At 40.9% G+C, this 26154-nt stretch overlaps 1 protein-coding gene across 19 annotated transcripts in view; it reads right to left on the minus strand.

The window, feature by feature from the left end:
* STARD13 (StAR related lipid transfer domain containing 13) overlaps nt 1-26154 on the minus strand; it is a 512485-nt gene that overhangs the window by 192652 nt on the left and 293679 nt on the right. Inside the window, exon 1 of one of the 19 annotated variants that reach the window (XM_084981487.1) lies at nt 16993-17081. The exons of the other annotated variants lie outside the window; for them this stretch is intronic. The gene's annotated coding sequence lies outside the window, so the exon portion shown is untranslated. Of the gene's footprint in view, nt 1-16992; nt 17082-26154 lie in introns of those variants that run through there. 19 annotated transcript variants of the gene reach the window in all.

Genomic DNA, 26154 nt, shown 5'->3' on the forward strand with positions numbered 1-26154 from the left:
TTTTTTTGGCTCTCTGTGATACTCCCCAGAACACCAAGCAAAAATTACAACTGTCAGGTAGCTGAATTCAAACCCATGTCTGTCAGAGCACCAAAGCCGGCATCCTTCTCCAGTACTAGCTTGTCCTAGTGCTTTACTGCCAACTGTCTAATACCTAGTAATCAAGTTAAGACTAAAAATTGCCTTTTTATAATCACAGTACCTGGCAATATACTCTGTTTAGAATGTATGTGACCACTAAGAATATTTAGTTTATAGAACGAGACAGATAAAACAAATGACACACAAATACCTTTTTCGTTTTGTTTTGTTTTCAGTTTAGGAGAGTCCACGCTTACGGTGACTTACATTAGGTTTATGTAAAATCTGAATGACATGCATAATCAAAACATCCTTTGGGAGAAATAACATAAGACACTTCCTAAAATATTTTATCAAGCTGAAACACAGTTCCCCTTGTCTCAGTAATACAAATGTGAAACAAAACCTACAGAAACTTGATTTAGCCCATGAACACTCCTGTAAAACTTCACTTCTCCACTTCATCCAGTTCATCAAATCTTTCCATTGAACTGAGATCATGCAAGAATATTCTGTATGATCTAAACATCTGGTCAACCTCATTCAGGAGAGGCTGGAGTCACAATTATGTATTTATGTATATACCAGACTTCATCTTTTGTATGCATACAGAAACTTCTTTTAGGGACTTGCAAACAACTGCCTGCGGCATGAGAAGAAAACCTTCAGGGAGTCCTGATTGGCTCAGTGATTATCTATTAACAGCAATGGCATTTAGAGGCTTTTTGTGATGCCTTCATTATTAAGTGAAACAGTTGTTTACAGATTTCAAGAATAGTGTATTTTAAGACATAATCCCAGACTTTGAGATTTACAGACTGGGAATCATTTCAAAAGAAACTTTAGGCATAAAACTGAAGTTATCTACCTTTTAATTTTGCTAGGTCAAGGCATTCAAACACCACAACTATCATTTCATTAAAAAAAAAATGGCATTTTAAACATCAAAGAGAAGAAAGGCCATAGCCTCAAAGCAAAGGAAAAATTATCAGTTAGAAGCCTCACATAACATTTTTTCCCCTGAAATCATGAAGGTTTCATCAGACTGCCATCCAGGCACCAGTGTTTTGGGAGCAATGGCTGATGCACCCAGATGGCTGTAAATTTATTTTTAAAGTGAATGCCAGGGGCTTTTGTGGCATCTTGAATCCTATTTACCCCCTTGTTCTTCAGCTGAGTAAGCGTAGTTGCTTTACAACTCAAGTTCATGGAGACGCTGAGCTTTGGAAATAAATAAAATGGAAATAATTATCATGATGTATAATTTATCTTTTCAAGATTATATGCAGATTACATTTGTTTTGACATGGTTTACAAGGGTCTTCAAACTCTGCCTGCAGCCCTTATCTCCAACCTTGTCTCTTACTTCAGGCACCCTCCCGACATACATGCTATTTCCCACACGTGGTTCCCCCATCAAAATATGCCTCTGGACCTTCTTTGCCAAGAAAGCTTTTAATAATCTATCAAAACACAGAAGTGACTCCTCTTTTGTGAAGTCTTTCCAGTCACCTGGTTACAAAGCAATGGATTTTTCTATAATAAGTAACATAGAATACCAGCAATCTTGGTTTTGGTTGGTAAATTAAAAAATAAATAAAAAGTAAAATTAGTAACATAAAATTGACACTTTATAGTGTGACTGTTGTGGGCCAGAAGCTGTCCCAGGATGGGCTGCTTATCATCTCTAGTCTTCACGGCACTGGTGGATGATTGTGTGATGTCTCTATTTTCTAGATGGGGAAAAATAAGGTCCAGAGACTTAGACAGTTGCTTGCCTAAGGTTACGCAGCAAGCAGGTGCTATGGCTGCGAGCTGAACTCCAGTGTGTCTGACTCCAAAGCTTGTGCTCTTTCCAGCAAATCGTGATGCCTCTGAACTGAATCTCAAATTACATGCATCAGTAATGTTATCGCACAGGCACTACAGCACCTATTCCTGGGACTGACTGCCTGCCGTCGCTGCTTCACCCATTCCTCCCTTCTCTATTTCCCCAACAACCTAATCCTTCGGGCTTCGGTTCCCACCACCCCAGGGCAGCCACATTTCTCGAGGCCACCAGTGACCTCCATCTTGACAGTTAAGTGTCCTTATCCTTCCTGATGTCTCAGAAGTTTCTGACACTTTTGGTCTTGCTTTCCTTCCTGGAATTCGTTCTTTCCTTGGCTTCTGAGATTTGCTCTCCTGGTTTTGTGCCACCTCAGTTCTTCATGGATTCTTCCTTTGCTGACCTCTGAGGCTGCCGTGTCTCAGGGCTCATTCCTTGCCCTCTTTTCTGCTCATAGATATATATCCAAGAACATTGAAAACATCTGTTCACACAAAAATATGTAAACGAACACACTCAGAAGCATTATCCGTAACAGCTGAAAAGTGGAGACAACCCAGACATCCATCAACTGATGAACAGATAAACAAAAAAGTGGTATATCCATACAATACAGTTCAGTCACACAGAGAAAAAAGCACTAATACCTGCTACAATGTGGATGAACCTTGAAAACATTAGTTAAGTAAAAGAAGCCAGATACAAAGGCACCTAATTGTATGATTCCACTTACATGAAACATCCAGAATAGGCAAATTTATAGAGACAGAAAGTAGTTTGGCTGTTGCCAAGAACTGGGAGAAGGGAGAACTGCAAATAGGCTTTTTGGGGCGATGAAAATTAGAGAGTGAGGAAGGTTGTACAACTTTGTGAATATATGTTTTATAAGGGTGAATTTTATGTGCATTATATCCCAATTAATTTTTTTTCAAAAAAAATGTGATTTTTTTTTTTTTTTAACAACAACTAAATTTTCTCCTGTAAAGACGGAAAGGCAGCACCATGGAAAGAGCACTGAATCAGGAGACCTCGGTTCCGGCCACATTTCCGCTATACCTAGATCGCTGTGATGCTGAGTCGATCACGTAACTTCTCTGGCCTTCAGAGAGAACTTGTAAGATGAGGAGCTGGCCTCATAGGTGATGAGTTAGAACATCTCCTTCAATTCCACAGCTACTGTTTCTAAGTCTACAAAAGCTTCAAATCTGTCCAAAACCACAACAGAGACAAGATGCCTATACTCGTATGCTCCTTAGTCTACTTTCAATACAGTTGAGACCCTACCGCCTGAGGGGTGAGGGCACACCTTTGGAAGAACCAGACTGTCCCTGCCTGGAGGCTTGCTAACTGCCTGAACTTAGACAATTATTTCACCTCACTCCACCTCGGTTTCCTCCTCTGTAAGACTGGGTAGCAGCAGTGCCTATTACTGTCATATTAAATGACCCTATATTTACAGAGCCATAATCATGGAGCCTACCAATAGATATTTAAAACAAATCAAGGTGATTACAGCTTTTGGCTTCTTTTGGAATTAAAGAGCGGGGATTCCTGCTGCAGCACAGCGGAAACGAAGCTGACTTGTATCCATGAGGATGCAGGTTCAATCCCTGGCCTCATTCAGTGAGTCTGGGATCCAGCTTTGCCCTGAGCTGTGGTGTAGGTCACAGATGTGGCTCGGATCTCGCATGGCTGTGGCTGTGGTGTAGGCGGGCAGCTGCAGCTCTGATTGGACCCCTAGCCTGGGGACTTCTATATGCTGTGGGTGCTGCCCTAAAAAGCAAAAAAAAAAAAAAAAAAAAAAAAAGAATTAAAGAGCAATTGTTGACTATGTAAATTGTTGTAGGCCCTATAGTTAGTGATTTTTTTTTCCTCCAAAAGTAATTTCTTTTAGTCTTTATACAAAGACTATAGGTACCTATTTTACATAAGAGGATAGAGTCAGCTCTGTTGAGTGGCCTGGGCCAGGAGCTCTTTCTCTAGGGCTCTTCTACCCCTGCCCCAGCCCAGAGGCCACACACTAGATTCCAGGGTTCTGCCTGTGCTGGGGTCAGGGCATTGCAGGCTTCTTGGAGTTGTGTGTGTAGTGGTTGGTGAACTAGGGTAAGAACATGGCCTTGTTCTGAATACAACCCTAATGTGTCAGGTCTTCTTCCCAGCTCTCCTCTCGTGATTGTTTTAGAAACAGTAAATTCCCAGAGTATACTGATACCACACATTTTATGTATGTTTCTCCAGGTTACATTTCTACATTTTTTTTTTTGCTTTTTAGGGCCACACACACGGCACATGGAAGTTCCCAAGCTAGGGGTCGAATTGGAGCTACCGCCAACGGCCTACACCACAGCCACAGTAACACGGGATCCAAGCTCCATTTGCGACCTACATCATAGCTCATGGCAACGTGGGATCCTTAACCCACCGAGTGAGGCCAGGGATGGAACCCGCATCCTCGTGGATACCAGTTGGATTGGTTTCCACTGAGCTGCAGTGGGAACTCCCTGCCCAGAGATTTTTTCAAGTGATCACAATACTGACTTTCCATGTACACCACTGTAGATGCAAAACTGGACTGGCAAACTTTCAGTCCAAGTGAACAGCCCTCCCTCCGTTAGAATCACATCGGCGAAGGTCAGTCGCTAGACCTACTTCTAATTCTGGGTGTATGGAACCATCTCTAGATTTCTATGACCACGTAAAAGCTTCACAATCAACTTTGCGGAGATCATTAAATACTGTGTATTTAATTTAAATATTTAATGTATTTAACCTGCTGGAAATAACATTTCTCTTGTTTAAAACTGATTAAATTATTTCTAACTGCTCCTTCCTCTGTGCTTTTGTATACAGCCTTCTCTGCATCTAACAGCCCTGATTTCTTACTATTTCTATTCCTGAATAATGACAATAAAGAGTAAAAGCTGACACTTTAAGCACTTACCCTGTGGCATCAACCCCTCTCGTGTATATTATTTAACATCACATAACAAGACGATGATTGGCCCTGTTTTACAGATGAGAAAACTGAGTCTGGGGGGTGAGGTATCTTGCCTCCAGCCACAGAGCTGGGAGACGGTGGCAAGAGACACAGAAGCAGGGCTCCCCTCCTCTTCTGGACCTCAACTCGAACACTTATTTTCCTCCTCAGGCAAGCCAAAATCATCTCTGTTCAGAGGCCTTCTATCAATAACCCTTGCTGATAAGACTATGCTTTCTTCTTCCTTTTTTTAGTATTTATAAACTCGGTAGAGCATTCATTGGTAATTTTTGTGATTTTTTTTTAAGTGTCATCAAAAATACTTATTTTGTCCATCAGGTTCAATTTTTATTGATTTGCAGAGACTGTGTTCTCCCTCTCTCTCTCTGTCTCCCCCGCCCCTTCTGCCATGACCTGTGAGCAAAAGAATGTCCTTAACAAAGCAGGTGTCCAGCGGATCCCATCCATTCACCATTCATCAATCACAGTGTTGCCATTAGCATGTGAGCAACTGCCTAACAAACACTCTCTCTCATTTCGAAACCAAGGTCATTTACCAATTTCGTATCACTACTCATCACTGTCTCTAGCCTCACTTCTATAACTTTGCGATCTGACGATGACAGTCAGCAAGAATGGCTTATATTTCTCCATGATGTACACAGTGTACAAATAAACAGCCCTGAGTCTTAGTGACACGAGTCTTCAAAACAATGCCGTCAGTAAAACCTTGTCTGACAGGTGGAAGGAGCCCAACGTCTGTGGTTTATGCTGTTCTCTACATGGTTGGCTGAGAAGTTAAACCACCAGAAGTACATTAGAAAACATACCTCATATTTTTCATTTCCCTATCAAATGAAACAGAAATTATATTTTGCAACTTGGAAAGGCATTTTCTTCAAATAAAACTTGCACACTTACATCTGTTCATAAAAATGTTGAGCATCTTAAAATATGAACAAATGCTAGAGTTTTAGGAATGACCTAGCAGCTGCTGCACATGCAGATGTGATGTAAAATCTGCGGAAAAGCCATTCAGCTATTCATAAATAGGATCTGGAAAGCCTTCTATTTTGGTACACAAGAGTTGATTGCTTTTCCTCTTTCTAAACCAAGCCTTCCAGAAGTTAGAAAGAAGAGACAGCCATTATCTAAAACCTAAATCAACACATCCCATGATAACCTAAGATAGTTCACATTTCTATGAATTTGAACTGATATTCCAATTTTTGAAAGATATGCAAGGCACGGTAGATATTAAATTTTCCACGCCATTATGACTTTTTTTACGAGACACAAGAAGCATACACTTAAAAACAAACAAACAAACAAACAAAACCAACCAGAGATGGAGACAGAGACAGGTAAAAACCGTAACAGAATAAAAGAATAATTTTGAAGTCACAACATTCTTTCTTTCAACCAAAAAATGAGTAGCACCAACCAGAGCCACTACCGTGCACACACAGAATAAAAGTGAAGCAGGCCCCCCAGGAAGGTGAAATGCTGTGTGAACGGCGCCGGTCAGCTTTGTCCCCTACCGATTCTCTGTTTCCAGTCACACCAGTTGCCTTCCAATCCCTGTTCTGACCCAAGAGCTTTCCTGATTCCGACCCTTCCCATACGCTGTGCCCATTGACTTAAATGCTTTTGAAAAACTTGAATGCTAAGGAATGATACTGCGCTCTAGAACTGAGCTCAAACGCTGCTCCTGGAGGGAGCGTTCTCCAGCCCTCCAGACACGCTCGGTCCCCTTGCTACACGCCCAGGGCACCCTTCCTTCCCCTACATGGCACTTTCCACAACGGTAATTAAAAAAATTAAATGTGCTCTTGATGGTATACAGTCAGTCTATCCCTTGACAACAAGATTTAGGAGATCCTTGCTTTTCAGCTGTACCCACAACGCGCGGCAAAGCGCCTCGCCCCCTGAAAATGCACTCGGTATGTTCATACACACACTTCCACCTCCAAGCATTTCCTCGTATCTCCTGCCTTCTCATTTTCCTACACTTTCAACCCGAGTCTCTGGCCTTCAATTACGTTAGTCCCAGGGAAGAACTGGCTTTGACCAAACACGTGGCCAGAGGTGTAACTCATGCTCACGAAGAGACCGCTGGACCCCACGAAACGGCTCTGGTGAGAAACGCCCTCTTCCCTGCCCGTTGGCACAGCCTGATGTCGCTCCTAATGTTATCCCCTTTGGTCTGGTTTCACAGTCTCCACTGGGGACAAAGGAATGACGGATCTTCTTGCATCCCTCTTGGGAATTTCATAAGCTATTTCCACAGCTGACGATCACTTGGACTTGAGGGGGAGGGAAGTTGTTTTAAAGAGTGCCGTATTTCACAACAGCTGAAATAATTTTCTGCCAAAGCCTGTTTTAAATTCGATGTGTGTTTTCTCTGTATGTACAAGGCAGCCAAAGGTCTAGAGATATAATGTGACATATGAATTCAGCCCTTGAATATGCAAAAACAGAAGATATTTGTATATACTCCTAATGATAATAATTACCATTGACTCTAAAGTAAGCAAATCCATATTTGTTTTCAAGTTAAGGGTGTTACTTGAGAATATTCGAAAACATTTGCTAAAGGGGTGTGAACAGTGCAGCCGCTCATCAAAATCCTTCTGTCTGAATCTATTAACTGGCATTTCCCCAGCTGGGGCATTCCTGCATAACAAAAGCTCCTTATGCCAAGAGTGAGGGCTGATACCTAACTCAGACACCAGATTTACTTTATCCAGAATTAAAACTTCTTAATAGATTTTGTCAGTGTGTGTTTTTATGATGCAGCTATATCAAGCCCAAACCCAAAAGGTACCGTCGAAGAGAAAATTCAAATTCAAGCTTCAAAGTCAAGATATTCATCAAGACTGTTTCTTTCTACTTAAAAAAAAAATTCTCAACTTGTTCACAAAAACATCTTGAAATTACTCATGTAAATTCTTTAGGGAGAGGTATGTACTGTTTTATCGCCTTCCTATCCCCCACTGATCTCACTGCTTTTTTATCTTTCACTCAGTGTTAAAGAGATGTTACAGGTGGTTTTCCAAATGTGTATGTTTTCAAAGGATTAAGGTATTTGGATTACCTAAATTAAAATGAACAAACAAACAAACTCCATTTCCGTCACCTAAAAAGGTTAAAGGTTATATGCGTCTTTTGAGTATGTTGAAGGTGGTAACAAATACTTGCAGACTGATCATCATATGTTGATCTTCTATATCTATGTCAAGTTGATCCCTAAAACCTTCCCTTCTGAAAAGGGGTGCTACTGTCCTAGGCGCTGTAGTAAGTGTCATTCCTACTGGCCCTACCTGGGTAGCTGGGTCTGTTTCACTGTCAATGATTTTTTTTTTTTCCTCCTTGTATATCAAAAGTATATATCACATATTTTTCTCTCTTTTTAATGAGCAAACTGAAAGGATTCTGAACCTACACAACAGAAAAAGGTTGTCATTAGTTTGCTTGAGTATCACAGACTACCCACTTTTTCCTCTGAAAACATCTCAGGAACAACTGTGCTTCATGGGCAACCAGCAGTACTTCCTACTGACATTGAATAGTGAAGGTGCACCTTAACCCTTATCTCTAGCCTTTATCCAGCCCTAAAAAGGCTGACATATCAGGCCTCAAGAGCTCCAGAAGAGAAAAGGATGAAGCCTTTCCCATACACTTTGCTTGCTGACATCCACCAATAGCTCTGCCCATAGACACCTCCTAATTATGCTCTGCATAGAGAGGAAAGGAGTGAAGAACATTTAAGATTAATATAAAATATCTTGATATAACCCAGGATTCTGCATCCCTTTCTTCCCAAAACCTTTTTTATGTGAGATACTTGGAAGAGTTTTAGTTTTAATCCCCTCCTCTTGCCCATCCTGTTATGAGCTTGACTAAGCGATCCAAACGCTACATGCCAGGGGGACAGGAAAAGAAGGGGGCGGGGAAAGAGTCCCCCCCCGCCGCCCAAATGCATACATTGCCTCCTGTCTGACACATAACTTAGGAACCTTAGGAATCCATCATCAGTCCTATGAAGTCTGACATTGTCCCTGTTATCGACAGCTGAAAAGTAAAGCTGGAAGAATACATAATTCATTAACTCATGAAAAGTGCAAAGAAGATTTATCCCCATCTTCCCTTCCTCCAAAAACATAAACACTACATTTCAATGGAGTTAAACGCAAGAGCTTCCTCTCAGAACAACTGTAAAAAAAATCACAGGATGTATAAAATCATTTTAGTAGGTAAAAAAGAATAAACAGGAAATCCCCAGCATCCCCACCTGGCATTACTCTAGCTGCTGCTCATGCTGAGGAATCCTGAAGAGATGTATCAAACCACAGCTATTGTGGGAACTTTCTTCACTCGAGCACCACTTTTGTACACTCAATTTTTACAGAGTCTCATCAAGGAAGAGCTTAAATTTGAAATGGATTTGCATTTTGGTGTATTTCAATTAGGTAATAGAAAGCAGATACAGCACCCTATGAACTGAGGGAACTCTGGTTTTAACCTATTGTCTTTGGTTTTCTTCCTGTATTCAGACATTCAGGGAGAGGAAAGGAAACCATATTTAGAGCATCCGCTCCGTGATAAAATGGTGTTTCTGAAGTGTGTCTCACAGACCAACAGCTTCACAAGTCTCTGGAAATCATCTTAAAAAGGCAGGTTCCCGGGTCTTCGTCCGTTCGACCTGGCTTTCTGACCAACAGCTCTCAGATTACGTACATTGAAGACACACCCCAGGTGATTCCTCTGTGCTAAAACTCCAGAGTTAATGAAAGGACTTTGTCTAAATGCCTTCACATAGGTCACCTTATTTAGTAACTTAAGAATGTATATACAAAGCAGAAATAGACCCACAGGCATAGTAGACAAATTTGTGGTTACCAAAAGGGAAGAGGGGAGGGATAAATCAGGAGTTTGGGATTATCATATACACACTACTATATATAAAACAGACAATGCGGAATTACTCTATTGCTGAACAGGGAACTATACTCAATATTTTGTAATAACCTATAAGAGGGAAGAAACTGAAAAAGAATATACACACACACACACACACACCACTTTGCTGTACACCTGAAACTAACAAAACACTGTAAATCAACTATACGTCAATAAAAAATAACTAAATTTTATTTATTTATTTTGTCTTTTTCTTAGGGCCGCACCCACGGCATATGGAGGTTCCCAGGCTAGGGGTGGAATTGGAGCTGCAGCTGCCAGCTTCCGCCACAGCCACAGCCATGCGGGATCCGAGCCATGTTTGCGACCTACACGACAGTTCACGGCAAGGCAACACCGGAGCCTTAACCCACTGAGCAAGTCAGGGAACTAACCGCGTCCTCACGGATGCTAGCCGGATTGTTTCCGCTATGCCATCGCAGGAACTCCCCCTGTGTTAAGTATTAAATACAGTAACTTGTGTGCCTGGTACTTTGTTGCATTCAAAAAGTGGTAGCTACTGGAGTTCCCGTCGTGGCACAGTGGTTAACGAATCCAACTAGGAACCATGAGGTTGCGGGTTCGGTCCCTGGCCTCGCTCAGTGGGTTAAGGATCCAGCATTGCTGTGAGCTGTGGTGTAGGTTGCAGATGCGGCTCGGATCCCGCGTGGCTGTGGCTTTGGCGTAGGCCAGCGGCTACAGCTCCGATTCGACCCCTAGCCTGGGAACCTCCATATGCCGATGGAGTAGCCCAAAGAAATAGCAAAAAGACAAAAAAAAAAAAAAAAAGTGGTAGCTATTAAATCTTCCCCTGAGCAAATGGTGCATCTAAGAAATAACTGTATGTTGATTTACAAATAATGCTTCCATCTTAGAACACCACACACCATTTGTGATTATAAAGCAATGTTGTCATTTAAATACCTCTAACAGCCCTCTATCTGCTGTCTCCATCAAAGGAATTCTCTTGGGAGACCCCATTTATTTTAAAAAGTACCGACTGACTGGATGGCTGGCTTAAGATATTTCAAAGTGCTCTTTTGAGCACACTTTAGAAGAATGTAGTGACTATCTTTGGGTGCTTTGTATAATCAGCATGTTATCTTTATAATCAACATGTTATTTTTATAATTCTAAATAAATAAGATTTTAAAAGATGGGGAAATCTGTCCTTTCAAATATGTAACAATCGTGCCAATTTTTTGCACTTTGAGAATGGACTTACTCTCTAAAAACTGTTAAGACGTTGATGGTCAAATGCGGCGAAAAGAAGCGATTAGTTTTCTTTGGGATCCAAAAATTGTAATCTGACCAAAAAAGGAGTGAGACATGTCTTCTTGTGTGGTTCATAAGTGGCAGTTCCCGAGAAGAGCTTCAAGCCTTGTTGGCATAAGGGGCTAGGTCACTAAAGACAATATCATTGGGATATAAATATTTTAGCATATTTTTCAAAACGCCTTATTTTCGTTTAATCATGCCTAAAGCATCACATGTTGTTTATTTTTCATATACTCTCTCTCCATGGGCCTTCTTGAAATAATAAACTTGGTCTGTAGAAGTTGTTTTTCCCACTATGAAGATTCCTATCTATGGCTTTAGGATTATGCAGAAGCCAGGTATAGCGATGACAGGGGATGCGATGTGATGTATAGTTCCCTCTAAACCAGTAAGTATAGAAATTTGCGGGCTCCCAAGATAGATCACCTGGTTCTAATCTTCACTTTGGAAGAGCCCTTCGCTTTGTGAACCTGGGCCAAGAGCTGCATGCATTTTAGAGCTTAAGTGTCTTCATTATAAAATGAAGATGCTACTAACACCGACCCTGTAAGCCGTTAGGATGAAATAAAACAATGCGTGTGAAATGCTTATTAGCACAGTCTCTGGCACGTGGTAAGGACTCAGTCAATGCAGCTGCTGTCTGTTCTGCTAGGAACTCCATGGAGGGGAGCAAAGCTTTCAGCCAGAGTTGGACATTTCTTAATCATTTTGAAAGGTTGACCAAGAAAGGGTAAGAGGGACAGGGTTAGGGGGAGATGAAAGTTTTTTCTGTCTCAACAGTCTCCCTAAATTTAGCTCGTAATTGCCTTGAGGTCTTAAATACAGTGTTCGTATTTCCCACATTCTAAATAAGGGGTTGGAGTCACAACAAGATTTCTAAGGGTACCAGTAAGTTATCAGCAGAGATAGAAATCAAATTCGGCATTGTTGTCAGTTGGGTTCTCCAACAGTTCACTGCCTTTCATATGCAGATGATTTGTTGTGCAATAATTCAACTCAATGCTTTTCATAAAGAATGCCACAGAGGGACTGCTTCATGTGTGTTACTTTGTTGTTGCCCTGGCGACATCTGAGGAACCCTCAGGCCACTGCAGATATCTGAGGATTCCAGAGAGCAGCTCCATGTGAACAAAAAGAGTGAGTGTTCCAGTGCAGCTGTTCAATGGAGAGTCTCAAGTTGTGCACCACGAATTAGTACTTTCCTTCTGGCTCTTTCCGCCCTGGCCTCTAGTCTGTACGTTGGATAAATAAATCCCGCTTTCCATGAGAGGCTGAGCTTATGCATAATCAAAGAACTCAACTATTTTTCTTGAAATTTTATAAAACCTTTGAAACTACTGACCTAAAACCATTGTATCTTACAATGGTTATTTATATATATATAAATCAGAGAATTATAATACTTCTTTTAAGAATTATAAGAAATCACCAACAGTTGGAAGTTCCTTGGAAGAAAAGATTTTATCTCATTCATATTTGTGTGCCCAGTACCTGGTACCACAATTCTGCACAATGTAGGTCATTAATAAATGCTTATGATTAAATATAAGCCTTCGAGATCCATTTCAGATCTCTTTTTAAGGGGGCACTTTTTAAGTAACTATTGCCCAAAAGCCCTATGAAAAATAGATGAAGAACTCACATTAGTTTTATTGCAGAAATTCTAGACTACCAAGTCTCTGGAATATATCACATGTACATTGGACACACATTTTAACCTTAAACTTGTAAATCCAAGCAACTGTACCAAGGCTTGGTGTGATGAAACCCAAAGAAATGAGTCTGGAAACTGGGAATTCACAGGAGTTTCTGTGGATTCTGCTAATTTAATAGAAGTCATCTTTAGAAGCCACAGAAGACCTCAGATTCTTTGTAACACCCATGCAGGAAAAGATGCTTTAACCATTCTTTTTTTTTTTTTTTTTTGTCTTTTTTAGGGCTGTACCTGCAGCATATGGAGGTTCCCAGGCTAGGGATCTAATCAGACCTGTGGCTGCTGGCCTATGCCACAGCCACAGCCATGTGGGATCTGAGCCACATCTGTGACCTACACCACAGCTCAGGGCAAAGCTGGATCCTTAACCCACTGAGCAAGGCCAGAGATTGAACCTGCGTTCTTATGGATACTAGTTGGGTTTGTTACTGCTGAGCCATGACAGGAATTCCTAACCATTATTCTTGAAAGCTGTAGAGCAAGATAACTTAGAAAAGATGGATATAAAAATAAACAAGGGCTTGGAGTTCCCGTCATGGTGCAGTAGTTAACGAATCTGACTAGGAACCATGAGGTTGCGGGTTCGATCCCTGCCCTTGCTCAGTGGGTTAAGGATCTGGCGTTGCCGTGAGCTGTGGTGTAGGTTGCAGACGCAGCTCAGATCCCACGTTGCTGTGGCTCTGGCGTAGGCCAGCGGCTACAGCTCCAATTCAACCCCTAGCCTGGGAACCTCCACATGCCGCGGGAGCGGCCCAAGAAATAGCAAAAGGACAAAAAAAAAGTAAATAAATAAACAAGGGCTTGTGATGCTTATACCAAATGCTGATGGACAAAGGAAAATGGATTCATACAAGCATAAAGTCCTAGAATCAGAAAATAATTCACAGGCTCTCTGATATAGCATTGGAAGTCATACATGAGCTCCATGAGCTTGTTGTCTGGACTCTGCCCACCTCCCTACTCTTTCCTTCACTGGCCCTCCCTCCCAACCCAAGGTACCAGCAATACTGAATAATTACTCCTGTAACTTCATGCCTCTGATTCTTTCCATGTGCTTTCTCCTCCCCGCACTTAGAGTGTAATTCCTCTTCTTGAAGGCCCAACTCAGGGGTCCTATCTTCTCCGAAGCAGGCCAAGTTCATCACCCCATCCTCTGATCTACCGCTACATCGTGGGCACTCTTCTACTTCTGCACTTGTCCATCAGTCCTTGAGGGTAAGGCTTAGTATATTTTTCATCTGTTTATTCTCAATGCATAGAAAAGCAGAGTATCTGGAATATGATATTCATTAAGAAATAAAGGAATCAAGCAATGCCTCCTCATGTGTATTAAAAAAAAAAAACCCTGAGAGCCAGGGGGTATTCTTTGCCCCCTTTTAATTAAGCAATGGGCCCTTATGTGACTGGCAACTGAGTATTTGTTTTATAACTGAGATCTACAAGGATTCTACTCTCTCTAACATTTTTTTTTTTTTCACGAAAAGAAAGAAGAGAAAACCATGTTGGCTGGTATTTCCTTTAAATATGAAAGACTTTGAATAAACAAATATCCTACCTCTATCAATATCAGTTTACCTTTTCGAAGCTTGCTAGCAAGTGGTTCACAAAAAAAGTAAGAAAGCCTTCTTTTACTTCTTCAACAGCTAGGTTATTTTACCACGTGAATTATATAGTAAGAGCTAAAAGATTTTCCTTAATGTAAAACAAAGTTTCTCTATTATAGCACAAAAGTACTCTTGCTGGTGAGACAAGCACCGGACTGAAACACTCAACAGAGTGAATGGAAGGGCAGGAACTTAAAGCTGAATGAAACTACGCTTGACTGGCTGTGTTGGCCTTGGCCAAGTTTCTTCACTTACCCCGTCTTTGAAATGGGGATGATAACCCTGATCTCAGCATGTTGCTGTGATGGTTCACAGGCTGACACTGGGAAGACGCACAGAGTCAGGGATCTGACACTCAGTCCTTCCACCCTCTCACCTGCCAGGGGGCACTCAGATGTGGAAGGGAGCGATCACAGCCAGGTGAGAAGGACTTGAGCGGGTCCTTGAAAATGCGTAGGATCCAGGTAGGCAGAAGGCAGGCAAAATGATTAGGACTGGAAGACATTTGCATGACTCAAGGCATGGAGTCTGAAATAACCATGAGCGTTTAGAGCCCTTTCCCGTCACTGGTGAGAGGACAGTACCAAGCAGGCTGTAAGGGCACAACAAATATCACCTAGGAGTCTTGTTAAAAACTAAATAGGAGAGACTCCTTTCTCCCCGCTTTCCCACCCCAGCACACACACACTTATACACACAGCCCTAGGGATGATTTTGATCCCTCCATCTGGGGAGAAGTATTTTAAAAAGCTGGCAACTAAGTATTTGCTTAGAACTAACCAGAAAGGTGGTTCTGACGCTGAGTCGGGTTTGGGAGCCACTGGGTTTAGCTAACAGTAACTGCATGATCTGACAGAGAAGAGCTCACGCTTGGCAGCAGAAGCGTGAGCAGAAAGGCAAACACTGGGGTAGGAGCCTGGATTCAAATACCTCTCTGGCCCTCCATGGCCATATGACCTTGGACGGCTACACTCTTGTCTTATCCTCGTTTGTCTCATAATGCGGTAGAGATCATAGCACCAACTCTGCCTACTTTAAAGGACTTTGGTGAGAACCTACTGATTTTAAGCCGCTGTTACAAACTTTAGCGGAGAAGCACCGAACTGCAAAGTGCAACACAAATATTCGGGGTCATCATTAATCATCATTATTATCATGGGGACCCTGGGATGCCAGAATGCCATGGTCACCTCCCCCCATCTCTCAAGATAACCCCATGGTTATCTTGAGGCAGCACTGGGGCAGGGCTCTGGAAAGGGTTCCATGTTGTTGTTATGACATCCGGGAACAGTTACCCCTTCCTCAGGGCTCGACAATGATTCGAGTGTGAGTCCTGGAATCATCAGGATCTCACAGATCTTACAGGTCATTTGAATTGTGCCATGCTCATAAATCTATACAACAACCAGTAGTGGTTACGTGCCTTGAACAAGTTACTCAACCTCTCCAAGCCTTGGTTTCCTCATGCGTAAAGTGTGGACAGTATCAGGACTCAGGGCCACCCCGGACAATTACGAAAGCTGTGCTGTACACAGAAGAAGCAGCCAAGGGGGACCATGGAGGCTGAAATCCAGCCCAGGGTACACTCACTTTGCCACACACCCATGGGGCTGCATTTTCTCAGAGGAGGCACTATTTTCTAATTCATGAGCCAGAGTGGAAGCCTTTTTCTAAATCACAGCAAGCTGCTAACAGTGACCCTGGCAGTACTTGCCCCAAAGCCTGGGCATCAAATGAGACAGCACATGAAGCCTTAGCACAATGCCTGGCATACAAAGGGTCTGATTCAGGGTAGCTGAATCTGCCTACATTTTTACTATTCTGAACTACACAAACACATTCTTGTTTGAAGTAGCTTAAGAGAAAATGAAAATGCATGTACTCTTCTTTTTAATCCAATTGTCCAGATACTTTGCATCAAATAACGAACCTAACTTTCAAACAAAGGAAAATGCCCTTTTTTAAAAATCAAATCAGGAGTTTTATGTCTAGTTTCTGATAGTAAAAGAGGATTGAACCTATGCAACATTATGAGACTAGACTTAGTCAGCTGTAATGTTCTCTACAGAGACAGATGGACATAAGGGTAAGATAAAATGTTCGTAGATTTGTGCTGGAAATCCCTGGTGATAAATGACAGGCTTGATTGCTACATCTCCTAATTTCCTTTTCTTAGTGAAGTAGTCCTAGGTGAGATTTACCCAGGAAATAGCCTTCACAGTTTTAGTACCAATGGTTTAATGAATTAACTGATAATGGATATTGTACATAAAATTTTAATTAAGAAACAGATTAATTAAGAAGTTTTCAAAAACAAGCCTTGGATCTGAAAATCTAGCACACCCAATCTCTTTTTATACCTAAGTGCCACAATGCCTTTAAAAAAATTGATTAATATATTTTCTTCAATATACATAATAACGAAAATATAACCATTACAACTCTGTAAACACCAGGGATAATGTTATTGCCCTTCTTTCATAATGATGCGGTCAGAATCAACATACAATAAAAGAAAACAAACACACTTTCCCTCTTGGGAGCTCACCTTCCCCGAGAGCAAAGGGCACAGAGCATGTGGACTGAAGACTGTAGATGCTCAAGGAAAGGCTTTCAATGGTCTTTCCAGGTCTAATATCCTGTGACTTTACAAGGCACTTTTATCTTATTTAAATAACACCAAATCACCAAGGACTGTGAACTCACAAATCAAGGCATGATGATGCAAGAGACTGGCTTTCTCTGAATGTAGGGTCAGTTACATTCTTTGCCCGGCCCAGTGTTAAATGAAAACGTGGGTCCTTCCTTCAGCAGTTATTACGGATTTTAAAATGGTGACAGGTAAGCATTAAACCAAGGGTGGGGTCCCTCTGTGCATGGGACCCTGCTCGAGTGGGGCACAGGGACTATTGAGATTCTATGGTATCTGTGACCGGGATAGAGTAGGATCCTTCAGCAATCGGTTTAGAAATCCCACCAGGGGATGAAGGATAGAAAGGGAATTTTAAGGGCGTTTGGGAGACTGTTGGAAACTAATGACACTCAAGAAGAGAATCCAGTAGCCTGGCAACAGTCTATACCACCTTGAAGGAAGACCAAGTGCATCTAAACACCAGACACACTCAAGCCGTGAACCCTAAGAGTTAAAACACAAGACAATAGACATGGGTTCTGAATCTTGTTACATGAAATGAGGGAGTTAATAGCCCTCGAAGAGTTGTATTTCTGCATGTAGTCAGAAATACAGAGGAAAGGGGAAAAAACTAGGTAAAAATGGACATTATACTGAAACTGAAATGAACGATCATATTTTTATATGCTGCCACCCTTTTGCTAATACACATATGATTTCAATAGGCCCACGGCACTCCAGGTTAACTCATACAGGGTCAAAAGAGGAGCTAATGAGGTAGGCCTTGACGTCTACCCCCAAATGAGGAAGAAGGTGGTCTTCCCCCTCCTTGCTTTTCCTTTGATTATAAAACGCAGCCCTCTTTGCTCTCGCGGCGGCTGTGCTCCCTCACCAGCCCGCTTGTATCTCTCACAAGGGTCCTCTCTTAATAAACACACTCTTCGCCTGCTGCTCTGCCTCACGGTAAAGTCTTTCTGTGATGAGCTAAAAGAACATGAGCTTCAGTAAGGCCTGACACCAAGTTAGCAGTTTTCATTAAAAGACTGTTCTGTAACAGTCCTTGAGTCCTCTCCCAGTCGGGGATTATGGGTTCAAGACCCAATCTGAGGTGCGGGTGGGTTCAAGTCCCAGCCTGTGGGATGGAGTCCCAATCTGAGTTTTGGCTGGGTTCGAGTCCCGCTCAAGAGGAATAGGGTCTCATGTGCAGGCCTTGGACTCCCATCCTGTCTCCCTCCTGGTTCCTTCTCCAGTTCTGGCAGATAGAGTTCCAATAACAGGATGTTCCAGTTATTAAGTCTCTGCTGTTGATGGAGGCTAGGCAACCAAAGCACATGCGGAGTGACACGGACAGGTATTCCAGGGTATACTCTGGGCTTCTGCACTTTCCCAGTCTAGCAAAACATCCTAAGAAATCCAGACAGAAAAGGAACTAAAAGACTTAGGATATCAAGTTTCCTTTATACACACAGTCTTGAGTCTATAAAGTTAAATAGGACCTTTGTCCAACTTTTCTCATTTTAATCAAGTTCTATTTAGGCCAAGGGCATGGGAGTGAATTCTTGGTTGCATAGCTCTAAAGCTATGATAATTTTGATGAACAAATCATAACGGATGATCTTTCAGAAAGAAAATGTTAGCTTAATGAATGATTCCTGTTATAACACTTATGGATTTGCACAAGGCGCTGCCAGCCATGCTAACAACATATGTAGTATTTGAGTTGTTACAAAATTTCATTCAAAGCAAAGAGAGTGAGGCCAATGTCTTCGCACTTGGAAATCCTTGAACTTGGGATCTAGAACAGTTATATACGATACAGAACAAGGCAGATGAATCTAGGTATGAAGAGAATGGGTGGTTTAAGGCTAGAACTAAAAGCATTTCCTTTACCAGAAGATAGTCTATTCTCCACAGAGAATAGATAGAGAGATAGACAGACAGACAGATAGTCAGATACATAAAATAAACCCTTATACATTGTTCATTAAGGGTCAGACATTATGCTAAATAGTATGAAAATACTAAATCATTTAACTCTCATAACACTCTAACAATCGTTTGAGATAAGTACTATGCTTATCCTCCTTTTTAAAGATGGGGAAATTTAGGAACATCAAGATCAATTACCTTGCCCAAGGCTAATTAATAAGTAGTGGAAGCAGGATTCGAACCCACGTAGGCTTGGCTCTAGCAGCGGCTCGCTCTAAACCACTAGATCATGATGCTTGCCAGTAATCTTCCACCATGCCCAGACACCACTAACCCCACCCACCACTACACTGTATACAACAAAAGTAAAACAGCATGCATTTAAGACACTGGGAGATTTACGCTCCCAGCGCTGTAGCCATAGCTGTGGCAAATATTTATGTCAACGTTATGGCTGAACTGAGGCTAATTTCACAGATGTTAATTACCATTACACAGCTGTGATTCTGTACAAATGATGAGATCTCAAATAGCTTCAATCCCTTTTCCACTACCACAGTGCTTCTCTAAAGAGTTAAGAGTACTTTTTCATTTGCTGTTATTGCTTTGATTTAGATTTAAGGACTAGGACTCAAAGACCACAAAGCCTCTCTCCTTTCTCTCCAAAAAAGAATAAAACACCCTATAAGACAACAGCCGAAATATGTAAAAGCTTTTTTTCTTTAAAAAAAAAAAAAACCTTACTTTCATTCTAACAACTTTTCCTCTGTTATGTCTATTGTTTATGAAGTCTTGGTACTAAAATAAAGACACAATTTATTTCCAAGACCATAGGGACAACTCTTCTTGGCTAGGAAAGATGCAATCCATCATTGTTTTTCAAGAGTTCTGCAAAGTATGCAACTCGGCATCAGGCAAAGAAGGAAAGCACTGCCTTCCCATCTTTGCGAGGTCATTGTCACAAAGCATACAGTCTCATGCAGCGGTAGATTAGTTTAACTCATACTGTCACGCCTTCCAGATATTCAACTATTTGTACTTTGAGGATGTTATTCTAGTGGTAAATATTAAATCTGAATGGAAAAAAACTTTCAAAGATCCTTCAAGGAAACCTGGACATGTTTCCATTTTATCCAGACGGAGAGAGGATAAGAAGCATATGATAAGACTTTCCAATTAAATATCATTGCTAGTAAGTGTATTAGTTTTCATGAGGTTTTAAGGGTTCACTTAACTTCATATATAGGAAGGAGAAAGAAATAATAATTGACAAACATGGTATGCTGTGATGAAATATACATTAAAATATGCCCTAGTACACAAAATCACAAAACTGTGAGACTCCGAAATTTTATTTTAGGCAAAAATATTATTAAGGAAATATTTTTCCTGAGACCATAAGGTAGCCTGACACAGCAGATTTGCTAACACAAAATACTGTGTCATCATGGTGCATTCTATACTGTTCTTAAGAACCTTCTGGAAGCCTGCTCTATTTCTGGTTAAATAGATGAGTTAAGTGATTTGAGCAGCGTAATAGAATTTGTGTGCTTTGCCAGGATAAAACCACAGTCCTGAATTAATATCCTGGACTACAGTCCCAACATGCTTTGACAAGGATGCTATTTCATGGCTCGATAAATACTTATTGACTAACTACAAACATGACAAAAATGTTTGTCCTTCAACTCTACTGTTTTAGGACTAAACATTCAAAGATTCTGAAAAAAAGCCCAGGAACATTGCAACACTTTTCAAACCGTGTTTGTTTTCATTTTGTAATATCCCTAAACTTGCAAAAGGGCAGAAGATAAACATACTGTTTGATAACCCCTCAGAAAACTACAAGGTCTCTAACAAACTTTTCTCTGTTAAGTTGTTTTCTTCGGCATAAGATTTAAAAAGCAAAATAAAACAATATAGATTCATTTCACTAGACGTGCTCCATGTCTCCACGATGAGACTGGTGACCGACAAAAATTGTATCAAATGGTCTCCTTAAGGAATCCAGCCAACTGGCAGGGCTCCAGTCCTCTATTCAGAGCAACCACCCACAAATAATGGACATGGTCCTTTCTTTGCTCCAATTCTAGAAAACTGTGTTATTTCCAAGGGTTAGGCAACATATTTCAAATAGGTTATTAGCCCGTGTTTAAGTTACCCTCCACACAAAAATTTAACACATTATTACCTATTTTTTCTCTAAGAAATTTCCCTTAACTCAACTTTATTACGGACAAATCATAATTAGTAACAGTCAACAAATGGATGCAATATTGGAAAATTCAATACAGTACAGAAAGCAAAGGAAAACTTTGATTAGATTATTTCCAGATATGACACCTGAAGTGACCTTTCCAATATAAAGTTCTTACCTCATTACATGTGGGGCCAATAAGTCACAGCAACCACGGAAGTGTTCCTGATAAGACCAGTTTTATTTAATTAACTATATTTTAAATTTTGTGTATGTGGGGCAGCCTTGAGAAGTCTTTCCTTTAAATGCTATGTAAAAATTACTTTTACTTTGCAATCTGATTTCCAAGTTTAAAATGTATATTCCATGAGTGAGATATAGTTTATGACAATTTCTATTAATCAACAGTTCTGGGACCAAATAAATCTGTCACAAAAGATTATGTAATATATCCCTACTATTATTCAGCTATAAGAATCCTGTGTTTAGGAACAGTGCTCTTTATTTTTCTTATTCCCTGGAAATTTAGCATGTAATATACATATATAGTTCATATCCAAATATTATGCTCTAAATAAAGGTTCTAGGATTTGGTCCTTGGCCCCTGTTTTTAAACCCGTCCAGTCCTAAGGCTTTACTCCATAGCAGTCCTATGCCAATACTCGCAGATTTCTCTCTTTGGCCTTGACTTTTCTCCCAAAACTTTGCTTGTGTATCCAACACTTTGACTTTGACTTTGAATGTCTAATAGGCATCTTTGGCCTAATTTGGCCAAAGAGAATTCAGTCTTCATCCATCTTATGTCAAAAAAAACAAAAAACAAAAAACAAAAAAAGTTCCTTTTGCAACTGTCACATGCAAATATGCCCCTTGTCCCCATGTCAGACCACGTTTCTACAAACCCGGGAGTCCTTGATCCCTGTCCCTCACCTCCAACAAAAAACGTCAGCACTGTTGTCTCTACTCCCAAGACATGTTCCAACCCCCCTCCTTCTTTCCACTTCCGTCACTGTCACCCTAGTCGGTGTCACTGTTTCTCTCTCATCCAGACCACTCCGGCAGCAACTTATTCAGGTCCTGTCCTTCCTCTGCTTAAAATCCTTTGCATTTATCACACGTAGAACCAAATTCAAACTTCCTGCCCTGGCGACAAGGCTCAAATTGATCTTATAATCTGACTGTAGCCATAACTCTGGTACGATCTCCAAAATCTCCAACCGCCTATTTGTGCCTTTTGTCACTATGCTCCAGGCACTCTGGCCTTTTTTTTTTTTTTTTTTTTTTTCCCCTGTCCCTGTATAATGACAACCTCATTTCAACCTCACTTAAGCAAACCTTTTCTAAGGGGCTTAGACTGCGATCTTGTACTAGACACAGACTTGAGTTATCCTGTGGTAGTTAATCTAAGTCAGTAATTCTGAACCTGGACTGTGCACTGGGACCATCTGCAGAGCTTTAAACAATACGGATTCCCCAGGCCCCACCTGAACTGAATCAGAGTCTCCAGGAGGCAGCAAGGCCATTCAGGTTTCCAAAAGCCTCCAGGTGACCCCGTGGGAGCTAAGGGTGAGAAGATAGCTGGCACAGGTGATGTGTTATCTTTCTCTGATTTTCATTGTGTATTGACTTGACTTACATTCTCTTCTTTTGTTACGGTTGATGCAAATCACATCTAAACGTAGTCCCTTTTCAAGAGATGTTTACAAAGTAAAAAACCTGACAGTGTAGGATGGCCTGTTCTTAACAGTAAAGCGATAATAAAAAGGAAGGACACTGATGTAAAACACATGAAAAGGAGCAGCTAGTACCATCCTGTACTTTTTGCCACCAGAGAACACATTTAGGTTTTAATAAGGAACTTTTTTATGGCCCATGTTCTATTCTTGATCCGGCTCTGCATGAAAGTCCCAATCTCGTGTTTACATCACACCACAGGATGCTACTGTTGACTCTGAGGATGAATATACCTGTTCTAACGTGACAAGATCACATTGAAATTTGATGGAATTAGCATTTCCAACAAAACTCAAACTTTTCAGTGTTTTAGGCTCATTTATTCTTGGCAACAATATAACTTCCTGTGTCTAAGACAAATGATTTAAAATGAGACTATGAAAGAGATCAAAAGACCTGGACATCAATTAGTTCACAAGCTATCTAAATATTGTTACGTGACTATAAAGGAATCAAACATATGGATTACATTTCCATTAAAACAGAGTAGGGTTTTAAAATAAAGGAGCAGAAAGCTTTAAAAAACTCATTTGGATTTTCTCAGATCTTCACGTTTGAGAAGTAGTTCAAGCTGCGTACAAACACCAAAAGCTAAAGGGTATGCTTCTGTCCAGAGAATTTAATGATGCTATAAAAGTTAAGAATTGTCACCAGTGGTGGCTGATTAGGGAACTAAAGAAGCCAAAAGAACCTGCCACTCACCCACCTTGAAGAAACCTGCATTTAGGCTTTATGACAGCATCTCATCCTTGCAGCCCTTGGCTTACTGTAGTGATGATGATGGGCAGAGCACACCACTGAGGGCCCCCAGCAAGGCAGTGGTATGGCTGTTTGTTTCCGCTCTCCATAAGCCCGTACTCAGCCCAGCCCAACGTGATGACTGGGGGACAAGCTATTTGTGGTGCATAGGGTTATCCTTGTCACTCCAGCAGGAAAGAGCAATTTTTACAATTAATTTGGCTAGTCTTTTAAAAACTAATTGCAAACGACAGAGAGCCATAGAGAAAGGATTGGAGGTCTGTGAGTCTCCAGAAGGCCCATGGAGGAGGCAGTGTGGTATAACACAAAATGGGCACAGAGGACCTTTGACTTCTGACAACCTGAATTAGAATACTTCTTTGAACACTGACGGACTTTGTCATTTTGGGGATAAACAACAATTACCACCATTATTACAATCATCAATATTGAGATGACAGGTGAGAAAAACTCTCGCTGACCCCACGAGGATTAGTCTTGGGTCATTAAGAAGTACATGTTGGCAAAAACGCTCCAATCCCAATGACTATTTGGCAGCTACCACAGAATTGGAACGCCCCCAAAGGGCTCCCAGTATCAGTGTTTTGTTTTGTTTTGTTTTTAAACCAATAACTCCTTTTTATAATTTTCTAATAAAAGGAACATACATGAACATCATTCACTCCTTAGGCTTCCATCGGTTTCATTATTTTCATCATCGTGATGTGTGTCAAGACATAATTTTCCCAATTACATGTAATCCCCTCCTTTGTAAATATGGCCCCACAGCACAGAAATCCACAGGCTATGCTGTGTTTAAACAGTTCTTCTTGTCTTTCTGTTGCACTGACAAGACAGACTTTTGTGGAGAGAACTAAGAGTGAGTTAGAATAGGGATTTCCTGCCTCAAGATGTTAAAAAGCAAAAGGGAGCATCAAATACCTTCTGAATGCTCTAGACAACAAATACCAATTTATAAAAGATCTCTGAACACTGCTCTATTGACTAAGCGTCATAAGTAGAAAATTTTAGGGAAATTAAAGAAGTCCTAACACAAAACTTTTATTTGATAGGAAAAGACTGGGGAAAAAAAAAAAAAAGCCAATAGCCCCGTATCATCTGTTGGGGAGGGCAGATTCTCTCTGGGGGTTCATCCATTAGTAAGTTATTCTGATATTGTGAACTAAACCATATAAAGAAGACATTTACAAACGAAGAACACTTTCACCTAGAATTGATGCCAACATTAATAACTTAAGTATTTCAGTGTCTCATGGCCAAAGTTCCATATTTTAGCTACCTTTGCAAGAAAACCCAAGAAAATCAATTTGCATCTAAAAGCTCCTTCATGGAGTTGGCTTGGTTTTGTGGCAAGCATCCCAGCTTGCTTTAGAGAAGCAGAGGTTAAAGTCTGCTTCACAGAGGATTGTTTGGTCCCAGCTGAATAACCTGCTGGCATCCACTGTTAGCAGAGTGGTAAGCAGATTATGGGTAATCAGATATTAATATTCTGATTAAACATTTGAAAACCTCATACCGCTATTTTAAAAAATAATTACGCTACTCTGGGAGAACTCTTATACGTACCATTCTGAAGCCGCTTTTAGCCTTAATTTCTATATATTCATGATATTAGAAATCTCTACCTATGGTTTATTCCTCAGGTTCCAAACTTTTTCTCTCCACTGCCCTAACTAAACTGCAATGTTTAAAATTCATGTGAATAAATGACTTTCCTGGAAAATCTTAACTGTTTTTAAGTCTTCACATTACACTCTCTTCCTTCCCAGATCTCCTTTTGAAAAAGACAGGGCTGCAGTCATCTTTGGCCTCAGCTTCTATAAAAACCCAGCACAGCCTTGGCAGCCCTCCTGGAAAGACTTCTTGTTTCCTGAGGATCCAATGATTTAACAAACTTAACAAACTTAATAAGAGAAGCTATGAAAGAGACTTTGCAGTAAGCATTGTGAAGTTATGAAGTAACAAAAGTTTACTAGACCACAAAAATTTCTCTGACACCATCTAGCATGTAGATTATACAATTTAGCACAATAACAAGGAAAGTTGTTAATTGTTATTAATTGAGGTCTGCAATGCACAAACAGGTCTTTAAAAATCAACAGTCAAAACTACCGGGTTGCCACAACTTATTTCTGGGTCCAGGCTGCAAAGTCTCTTTCTATTTCTTTGGTGCTACTACATGGGACCACTGTCTTGAAGAGAAAATTCAGGGTGAACATTTTCTGCTGACAATAATGCATGGTGGAATCATCTGTAATCGCTCCCTCTAATTTGACCAGGTAGGCTGACAAAGACCTAGCTCAAGGAGATACAGACTCTGGGCCTCTACTCCAGGATGCTGACTGATTGAGAGAGGTGCCTGTGCGGGTGTAAGGACAGAACTTCTAGCAAAGGACTTCTACAGCTCTTCAATGAGGAAAAGGGGGAGGAGCCCAGACAAGGTGAAATCTTCCTTCTCA

The sequence above is a fragment of the Sus scrofa genome, chromosome 11, assembly GCF_054392235.1.
Source record: "Sus scrofa isolate SSC_HxYL_T2T_F1_AM1 chromosome 11, Sscrofa_HxYL_maternal_Yorkshire_Landrace_v2.0, whole genome shotgun sequence".
Classification (NCBI taxonomy): Eukaryota; Metazoa; Chordata; class Mammalia; order Artiodactyla; family Suidae; genus Sus; species Sus scrofa.